General features: G+C 44.9%; 1 pseudogene; it reads left to right on the forward strand.

The window, feature by feature from the left end:
- On the forward strand, window positions 2,938-5,625 carry LOC8071952 (annotated as a pseudogene).

Consider the following 8,321-nt stretch of genomic DNA (forward strand, 5'->3'; position numbering starts at 1 on the left):
AGAAGTTAGACAAGAACATTACATGTATTGTTCGCTGGATAGGTCAATGCTTCCCCTCCTAGAGCTAAACCTAACCGTTTTCTTAACTCTTAGGGTCACCATGTCGAGCATATGATTTTTAGGATTTCTACCTGACTTCTTATTTACCATATTTTGGGAAGTTTACACTAGTACAAAAAAGCTCTATGCTAACGGTGGAGATTCTTTTTTATAGGTGGTTCCAATCAAAAAAACATGGGTGAAAACAAATCGGAGGGCCCAACTCAAGAACCGCCAGTGGAAACACATTTTCACTGACAGTTTTCAAAAGAAACCACTAGTGCAAATGGTGCATTTCCACTGGCGGTTTTCTTAAGTGAACCGCTAGTGAAAATGAATTTGCACAGGCGGTTTTTCTACCAATTGCCATTAAAAACCATGTATTTCTACAAGAGGTTTTCTTAAGAAACCACCACTGAAATGGATTTGAAATTGATTTTTTTGAATTTTCAAATGACATCGTATGAAATAAACACCAAAATGAAAGTTGTAGATCTCAAAAAGTTATGCAACTTTGTAGTTGATAACTTTTCCATTTAAAATCATCTTATCATCGAAAACTACGTTCAAATTTGTCAAAATTGAGATTCAAATTTTATAAACGACATCGGATGGAGAAACTACAAATATAAAAGTTGTAGATCTTGAAAAGTTATCAAACTTTCTAGTTGGTGACTTTTTTATTTGAATTCGTTTAGGGCCTCAAACAATTAATGTATGCTAAATTTAGGATAATACGTAGAGAACCAAACTCTAATATAGACATAAGTGAGTGATGGGTAGAGTGGTAGAGGAGACAAATTGCGAGGTGGAGGACATCGTTTTGAATCCTGCCAGGCACGTAGCATACAATTTTACGCGAAAAATGTGCGACTTACGCCTTTCTTGGGACTAATTTTTTTTTCCTATTTTTAAAACATGATTTTATATTTTTGAATAAATATTTTCACTGACGGTTGGCTTAACTGAATCGCCTGGAAATCTATTTCCATTGGCGGTTGTCTTAGCAAACCGCTAGTGGAAATCGATTTCCACGGGCAGTTCTCGGTTAACCGCTAGTGGAGAGATCCATTTCCACTGGCCCTAGCACTAGCGGTGGAATGCGCGACTTTGTGGCTTCCTTGAAATTAAAGTCTTTTTTCTATTCTTAAAACCTGATTTTATTTTTTCTAGATAAATATTTTTACCGGCGGTTAGCTTAATTGAACTGCCTGTGAAAATCTATTTCCACCCGTGATTGTCTTAGCAAACCGCCAGTGGAAATCGATTTCCACAGGCGGTTCTTAGTTAACTGCCAGTGGAAAAATCCATTTCCACTGGGCCCTAGCACTGGCGGTGGAAATCCATTTCCTCAGGCAATTCTCAGTTAACCGTCAGTAGAAAGATCCATTTCCACTAGTCCCGAACACTAGCAGTTTTAAAAAACGTCTGTACAACTGTACAGATCTTCTATGTACAAGTGTTACTCTAAGTCCTCATGTCTTAACCCAACATTCAAATTCTGATTTGAGAGTAGGAGCCCCTTGTTTCGCTACCATGATTTGAACCTAGGTACGCGGGTTGTATGCACAATTTAAATTGATATTAGCTTTTAGGCCTTGTTTAGTTCACCCCAAAAACCAAAAAAATTTCAAGATTTTCCGTCACATCGAATCTTGTGGCACATGCATGGAGCACTAAATATAGACGAAAATAAAAACTAATTGTACAGTTTAGCTGTAAATCGTGAGATGAATCTTTTAAGCCTAGTTACTCCATGATTAAACAATGTTTGTCAAATAAAAACGAAAGTGCTATAATGCCAAAAACCAAAAAGTTTTCGGAACTAAAAACGAGGCCCATGCTACGTAGTTCAGATAACACATCCAAATAAGTAAGACGAAACACTTAGTAAGGAATATACTAACATAAACTCTGGTTTGATCCCCTGGTTCTCCTTTCCCACCCTTGGCGTCTTGAGAAGTGATCCGGTATTGTTATTTAAATGACGGTGTTTGGATCCTGACGTTACTGTTTGTATCTTCGGATACAATCAATCTCGTGACGACTTTATATACGTGACACATGCTAGTAGTCTGCACAAGCTCGGTTCAGAGGGAAGGTTAGACTTTGGACTTTGGAGGGAGAAAGCTGCTTTTCTTTGTGCTGAATCTGAATCTGAAGGTACGTATCTCTGCTCTTCCTTTATTAGAAAATTTGTTATTTCTTTGATTAATTCCATTTGACCTTCAAACCAGAAATTGGGACATGTAAAACTTCAATACCGTTGTTTGGTACTTGGTAGGACTATTTATATGAGATTTGGTTACAGTAATACGAAAGCAACCCATTACGCACCCCAGCAGGTAGCTCTGATTCTGAGTCGAGTGGCCTCTGATTCTGAGTCCCCCCTCACTTTCAATTGCTGGTGCTTATGCTTCTTTTCTTCTCCATGTTCTGGTGCTAGCTGCCTTCTTTCTCCGATATGCAGAAACCAAAGAGACACAAGGACTGAAACATGGAGTTCTCATAACAAAATGAAAGAAGTTCGATTGGGAGAGAGATGATCTCAATCTGCTTCTAGGGAACGGAGAGAAATAGGGATGCAAGGCGGGTCGTCTGCGAACCCGCAAATAAGCTAAATTTTTGCAGGTTACCCGTCCTGCATCGAGAGGAAGGAGGAGCCTTGAACCAAACAAGGGAATTGATTCTTACTGTGCTTGCTCATCACCATCTGAACACTAGAATCGGAATTGCGAACCAATTTCATTTCAACATCAGGTTGAATTGGTGGTCAGACAACTCTGTTAACCTGAATACCTGATTCAAGTCTATGAATGAAAACGGCCCGTTGGCCCTTATATATATATATCTCATCCTCATATATATATGAATTGTTTGACTCACTTTCTTCAAGGTCAATAATAGTGGAAGAGCCTTAAAGGGAGCATATGGTTTCATGATGATAGGATGAGCTTAACCTACTGCCCAGTGCCCTTCTATTTTTGGTGATTAGCTATATCCTCTAGTTATTAAAAATATAATACTGTTTGACTTCATATGACCTTCAATATCACATTTTAGTCGTTGTCTTATATAAGATGTTATTTTTGACATCGAAGTTCGTTAGATCATCACAAAATATTTTTAGTACAAATCCGATGCAACCATTAACAAGATATACTTGCTGAGATGTCCACTGCACACTAGATGAAAGTGACATCAAGTGGCATCATGCTGGTTGGTACTCGCCTCCGTGTTTTTTCCTCCAAAATCCACATTGGCAGTCTCTCATTTGGAGCGAACACGCCTCATGTTGTGCGCAGCGGTTACCCACGGTATAGGGCCTATTTTCTTTTATCCTTTTTTTCCCACAAAGCTGTGCTCGGTTTTGTGCGAGCCATCCATGTCCATGCAGTTTGCACTTTCTTTTCTGTTTTTTTATATTTTAGTTTTATAAATCTATCATTTTTCCTCCACAAAATTCTTAGATTCAGAAGTTTGTTCGAAACAAGTTATGTAAAAAAATTGCTAACTATGTTATTTTCAGCAGTACTTTTCTTATTCCTATTACACGCTGCTTGTTGTTTCTACAGGTCAATCACAACTGCAGCATGGACATGGTAAACAGTAGTGCAGTGCCATTCTCCATTGCACTTGTTTTCATCGCTGCAGTAATCACCAAGGTTGCATGGGGAAGAAAAACAACTGATCTGGTATCATCATGCACTAACACATTGACCCGCCCCCCTGCGGTTATTACTGGCATCACCTCAGCTGTTCTACTTCTACATACGCTTTGTACCAAGGGTTTCAGAGCCATGCTTCAGGAGCAATACACTAAGTTTGGAAGTGTGTTCACAATAAGTTTCTTCGGGATGAAAACAACGTTCCTAGTTGGGCCGGAGGTCTCGGCTCATTTTTACCAGGGACCGGAGTCTGAGATCAGTCATGGTAACTTCCTTGACTTCACTGTCCCTATGTGTGGCAAAGATGTCGGCTATGGTGTTGATATTGCCACCCGAATCGAGCAGAGTCGCTTCTATCTTGATACACTAAAACCGGCTAAGTTGAGGTGCCATTTTGCTCCCATGCTTCAGGAAGTGGAAGTAAGTGACATAACATTCCTCCCTCTCTCTCTCTCTCTCTCTCTCTCTCTCACTCACTCAATCGTTTTAAAAGGTTTGTTGCTCCATCTAGTCACATAGGGAAAATATACCTTATCAAAAATTTCGGTTGCCCAACTTTTTAAATTTTTACTAGTGATACCTTTTCTAATGTTTAGTTTGGAAACATTATAGACATATCATAGATCTGCCTTCAAAAGTAACGTTATAACATAATAATTAATCTATAAGATAGGGTTTTCTTAAAAATAAAAATGCAGTGGGCATATCTAAATATGAAGACTGTGTCATTATTTTATTATCTAAGAAAACAAGCTCTTGTTGTCTGGAAGACTACATGTTTGTTTCTCTGTTTGTGATAATCATGCATTTCGTACACAGAAATACTTTGCGCAATGGGGACAGCAAGGTACGGTTGATCTAAAGCAAGAGCTGGACCAGTTACTCATGTTGATCTCAGCCCGTTGCCTACTTGGGAAAGAGATTCGGGAGAAGATGGTCGACGAGGTTTTCTCTACATTTCATGATCTTACAGAAAACAGCTTGCAGCTAACCAGCTTGTTATTTCCATACGCCCCAACACCGACGACTCAACGCCGCGACAAGGCACGTGCTAGGCTCTCAAGCATTTTTGCTGAGATTGTTCGATCGCGTAAGAGCACCAACTGAGTCGAGGAGGATCTTTTGCAAAACCTGATGGACTCCAAATACAAGGACGGCCGCCCCACGACTGAAGCCGAGGTTACGGGCCTCCTAATTGGACTCCTTTTTGCAGCGAAGCACAACACCACATCCACGAGCACGTGGATTGGAGCTCGCCTTCTAAGCCACACAGAGTGCTTGGAGGCTGCTCTTGAGGAGCAGCAGCACATCGTCAACAAACATGGGGATAACATAGACTACGATACCCTTCTAGAGATGAGCTTCCTACACTGCTGCATCAAGGAGGCACTACGGATGCACCCTCCATCAACAATATTTCTTCGCAAGGTGCACAAGAACTTCACCGTGCAGACCACAGAAGGCTACAAGTATGAAATTCCGAGAGGACATACCATAGCAAGCCCTCTGGTGATAAACCATAACATACCTCACATTTACAAGGACCCTGATGTGTATGACCCGCACCGGTTTAGTCATGGAAGGGAGGAGGACAGAGTTGGTGGCAAGTTCACTTACAATGCCTTTGGTGGTGGAAGACATGCTTGCGCTGGCGAAGCTTATGCCTATATGCAAGTGAAGGTGATATGGAGCCATTTGCTAAGGAACTTTGAGCTCAAGTTGGTGTCACCATTCCCCAAGACCAATTGGCTAAAGCTTATCCCAGAACCTAGAGGGGAAGTGGAGGTGAGTTACAAAAGACGGATACTACCTAGAAACATGTTGGAAAAGTGATGGTTACTTATGTATGACCTGTATTTGTATGTGCTGGTTTGTGTAATAAACATGTTTGTATGCCCACAATTGTTGTACATCGAGCAAGGGATCACCAAAGTTTCATACAAATATACAAATAAATTGGAAACGGTGTACGTCTTTTGATGCCGTAGCAAAGATTTCTATCATTGTTCTAATTCGCTGGGAAGGTTTCGGTGTAGAATTGGGGGAATGAGTGGCAGCCCTAGGGCTGGCCGCACCTAGAGTAGGAGAGGGAATGGCGACCACAAGGTGCTGCAACCATCCTGGCGAGCAACAGGCAGCATGGCCACTGCGGTGGTGGCTGCCGGCAGCAAGGTGGGTGCAGGCCACTGTGAGGACCAGCGAGCAGCAAGGGCGTGGCAGCAGAGGGCTGCTGCTGCTGCTGGCGACGGCACTAGGGCAGGGAGGCGAGAGGGCGGCAGCACTAGAGAGAGGGGAGGGAAGTAGAGGGTTTTGCCCCAAATTATTCTTGTTTAATTCCCAAAGTTACATATCTATTTATATTTATAGAGAGGACTTGACTTGACTCCACTTGACTAACAAGTAATCCTATCTTCTCGACACTTCCTAATCCTAAAGATAAATGGGACATGTAACACGCTATAGTGCATCCTACAGTACCCTGGGCTCCCCTCTGACGCCCCCAAGGTGCACCCCTACCAGATGCACCTCTAACAAGGTCACGTCCGTGGCATGGCACAAGAAGATAAAGCTCCCAACGGCCTCCAGGGGTTCGTGGACCACAGGGCCCACGCATAAGCCTCCAGAGCTTACCTACGCCATCGCTAGGAAGACTACCGCTCAGAGTGTTAGAGCAAACTGCCAGAAGATGCCTAGGCTTCTTTGGCACCATGACAATGCCTCGGTCCAGACCGCTCTGCTACACTCCATGGACTCTGGTGCACGTAGACCGTGGGCTCACAAGACAAACTACCATGGAGGGGGGATCCGATGCCCAATCCAACAATCCTAAGCAATCCCATTCTGCATCCACAGAACACCAACCGGTTTCCCTACTCTGTTCACTATAGGGCAGAGCAACCCATGGTGGAGCTCCGACACTTCCTCCATTGTCTCCTCCTCTTCGGTGAGGGAGGGGACAACTCCGTGGTGCGGTACACCACCGCCATAGGACTAGCATCCTGCTAGCCCCAACCAAAAAACAACTTCAATCCCTCTACACACCGAGTGTATCCCCCAGATCAATGGATGTTCTTGAGTACAAGGATCATTAGTTGTTGGACGTAGGGACCAACTTGGCCCAAACCAGGATAAATCTCTATGTCTTCTATGTGTTCCTCGCGTTCTTGACTTCACCCAAGCCACCGTATTTGTCGTGCCATGACACCATCCAAACAACAATGCTTCCTATGATTTTGACCTCATGACAACTGATGTGCCAAGTAGGGGGCAGCGACAAGTGCGATCTAGCTCTACGGTGTCAGGAGCCACCCTGCCATGTCACTAGAGAAGGCGGCGGCATCTTCGACGATGGTATCTGCTTCCTAGGCGAGCTCTCTGTCACCATCAGTGATTTTGCTCTAGGCCAGGTTCTCTCTTTTGGGAGCCCGAACTATGTTGCCGACCACCATGGCGAGCTTCATCCGCTCCACGAGGCCATGTCATCAGGCAACGTGCCCCCACCGCAGCCCCCTTCGCTAGGACTTTTAGGAGTAGATCTCGGGGTTCTAGCCCGTCAGATCTAGCACGCCTTGGGAGAGAACTCAACCGTGTCAAAGCGCCACCAGAGATGTTCTACAGCTGGCCAACATTCACCACCAGATTACTGCTAGTGAGATGCTCCCACCGCCAGACCTGCCTTTTTGGGATCCGGAACGCAGCGACGTCCTTCCAGATGGAGCTTGAGCACCTCATTGTCCGCGAGGCGGCGCAAAGCCCCATCCTCTCTAGCGCTGCCGGGACCAATGTCCCCTCACTCCGTGCCTTCCTCGAGTCTCTCTCGGGGGAGGGCCCAAAGTACGACTCCGACAGCATATCCTTCGATGCATCCTCGTGCATGTTCTACCACATCAACGGCGAGAACGACACTGACGAAACCGCCAGGCTCACGCCACCGGATCTCAGTCCCTCCCCATGTCATGTGGCGCACCTCCTCGAGAAGGATCACCTGCGATCTTGGCAGAGGGATCTTGAGGCCGCCGATGCAGAGCTGGAATGCCAAAGGCGAGACTTTGTGCGGCAACATGCTCAGCAGCCACTCCCCACGTGGCCTACAACATGGCGGTCGCTGCCTGCTGCCTGGAAGACATCTCCAACACTCCATACCTGAAGACCAACAAGTGGCTAAACAAGGCAAAGCGACTACTCCACATCGCTCTTGAACAGCAGGCCGAGAGTTTGGCCTCTCGGCGCCGCGTTGCTCCCTCTCATCCATCCAGGGTGATGGCGACCGCCAATGGGGGGGCGCTCCGACGCACGCACCCCGCCAACGAGACGAGGCAGCAGCAGATCCTCTGACTAGTATCCTGCTAGCCCCCTACCAAAAAAACTACTTCAATCGCTCTACACACCGAGTGTAATCCCCAGATCACTGGTGTTCTTGAGTAGTTTTGTATATACGTAGCAGATCATGAATGATACACGACAACATACTCTCCATGACTTCGACAAGGCGTGAGACTAGAACGCAGGTCTCAGATCATATGATCGTTTCATCAGCGTTGGATTGCATGAATAAACTAATTGTCTAGAATTATTTCTCACTGGGAACACACAGGCGACATGCTTGCAAACGAC

The sequence above is a fragment of the Sorghum bicolor genome, chromosome 5 (genome assembly GCF_000003195.3).
Source record: "Sorghum bicolor cultivar BTx623 chromosome 5, Sorghum_bicolor_NCBIv3, whole genome shotgun sequence".
In the NCBI taxonomy this organism is placed as follows: Eukaryota; Viridiplantae; Streptophyta; class Magnoliopsida; order Poales; family Poaceae; genus Sorghum; species Sorghum bicolor.